Here is a 2677-nt window from a genome sequence, read left to right as displayed (position 1 = left end):
ACTCTACTCAGACGTTTCCATGCTTAGTATTATGTGTAGGAGTATAATCTATCTGTATGTGATACCATGTTTCTTTATTGCTCTACTTAGCTATTCTGCAAATCCTGTATCATTTTTAGAGTAGAGCAGTTTCGTGATGTTATGTGAAATCGGTGACCTAGTTGATTCGTTCTTGTATCTTATATCTGTAAATAGTCGGTTTGTTCCTTGACTCTTGTTGTTTGATGACCTTTGAGGTCGGTGTACCCTGAGGGGTAGGATTGTCGACTAGTGGCCGACGGTAGTTCTAGATCATATACTCAGATGACTTGTTGACCGATTCTTGCATATATACAGTAGTTGACTCATTGATCAGTATTTACATACTGTGGGTAGGATGTTGAGTTGTTCCATCCCAGTTGACTTGATTAGTCAGTATTTGCATATGTTTGAGAGGATGTCGATGTTGTCCCATCCTAGTTGACCTGAGTGGTCGGTTCTTGTGCTTCTTTACAGTTGATGACCTATGCGGTCGATAGGCCCTGGGGGGCAGGATTGTCGGCTGGTTGCCGACGGTTGATCATTGACCATATTGCATTGATCGCCCGATACTCGTTGCATTTCACGAACACTGGCGGTCTGATCCACCGCAAGGAGTGTTCTTTTCCGGAAAAGTGGTTGAATGGTGACAACCCGTGAGCCCTAGAGGGGTTATATGCATGTTAGAGCGACAGTGGTACTGTCGGGAGGTGTTGCGGTGCGGACCTCCAGGGCATTGGCTTGAGGTCTGCGGTGCTGACCAAGAGAGCATTGGTTTCAGATTGGGTACTTTTGGACTGATTGTCCCATTGACGCATATGTTTATAGTAGCAGTCGTTGCATGCATACTTACAGATCTTACCTTATAGTTGTCTTGCTACTATAGTAGATATTCATGTATGCTTTCTGTTCTAGTTACAGTAGCGGTAGCCGTTTATTCAGTATAGTTCTTACTTCCTTTCAGTTTATTGCTATTGTATATCTGCTCATTACTTTGTTTATTTCCACTGACCCATGTTGTTGTATAGTTCTTCCTGATCCAGTAAGTACTCCTCGCCTTCTTCGGCTTGCGGTACTCACTGGGAGGGGAGACATGTTTACATGTTCTCACCTCCCCCACCATTTTTCAGGTATCGCGGGCGTTGAGTAGTGGGACGAGACGTGAGGTACGTGTGTAGAGGACGATAGAGCTTCCGACCCAGGTTTTTTCGGTATAGTTATTACCCTTAGTATTTCAGTTGTTATAGCTTAGACAGTTATATGGTTCAGTATTTTTATTACATTTGAAAATATGGATTTTCGTGAATGTAATAAATGAATTTTGTGAAATAAAAAGTTTTCTACCCCTCGTGGTAGCGTTTTTAAAGAATAAAGGTTTCCGTGTAGGAAACTGTTTTTAAAAGGTTTTCTGTGGATTTATGTTTAAATATCGATTATATAAATGTGAACCTGTGATGTGAATGGTATATGAATATATAGTTGTTGGTTATTTGTATGTTCATTTGGTTGTGGTTGTACCTGGGTTACTTCTTGTACTTGTGTGACGCCGTGCAAATACAGGGGAGACTCTGTCCGTGTGAACAGTGGATTCCCTGTATTTGTGGCGGATCTGGCATACTCTGGGGTCAGGTTTTCAAAAAAAAAAAAAAAAAAAAAAAAAAATTTCAGACGCTTTTCCGCTATGTTTTAAACTAAAAGGGACCCCGGGGCGTGACATTTACCAACTTACTAGCCCCAAAACGTAGGCGTAAGGGTTGGGGGGCAGGCTCCGAATATGCAAGGAGTTAACCCTATTATACCGAATTTCGGTCTACCGCAAGGACCGAATGTAGTACAAGCACAGGTTCCTTTGCAGGAAAACAATAATGAAATATACGCACGGATTAAAGAAGCCATCCGAAATACCTTCGGGGTTGGCGTAAGGCCGGCAATGCGGCCAGTATTTAGATCTCCTTATCCTGCGAACATCGACGTGGAGCATCCGTATCCGGCAAACTGGAAAATGCCGAAGTTCAACAAGTTCTCGGGCAATGAGACCGAGAATACGGTCGAGCATATAGCCCGGTTCACGGCCCAATGTAGAGAAGCGGCCGCTGACTCAGTTTTGAAACTTCGATTATTTAACACGTCGTTAACTAAAACGGTGTTTACTTGGTATACAAGTTTATCAGCCAATTCCGTCTAAGATTTGGACGAATTGGAAAGAAAATTTCATGAGCGATTCTATAGGTCGGAGCCACAATTATCGGTCGCCGACTTGGCTTTATACCGACAAATGTCAGGTGAAACGGTCTAAGAGTATTTGAACCGTTTCAAAATAGCCAAAACCCGGTGCTTTATGAGAATGCCGGAATCAGAGTTCGCCAAAGTGGCGTTAAATGGTCTNTTTCATGAGCGATTCTATAGGTCGGAGCCACAATTATCGGTCGCCGACTTGGCTTTATACCGACAAATGTCAGGTGAAACGGTCTAAGAGTATTTGAACCGTTTCAAAATAGCCAAAACCCGGTGCTTTATGAGAATGCCGGAATCAGAGTTCGCCAAAGTGGCGTTAAATGGTCTTCATTTTAAGATAAAAGACCATTTTGAAGATAAGTATTTTTCTAACCTATTTGATCTAGGTGTTCGAGTTGCCCAATATGAGCAATTTCGGAAGGAA

The sequence above is a fragment of the Ananas comosus genome, unplaced genomic scaffold (genome assembly GCF_001540865.1).
Source record: "Ananas comosus cultivar F153 unplaced genomic scaffold, ASM154086v1, whole genome shotgun sequence".
NCBI classification, from domain to species: domain Eukaryota; kingdom Viridiplantae; phylum Streptophyta; class Magnoliopsida; order Poales; family Bromeliaceae; genus Ananas; species Ananas comosus.
The sequence above is the reverse complement of the archived record's forward strand: the minus strand, read 5'-3'. Positions refer to the sequence as shown.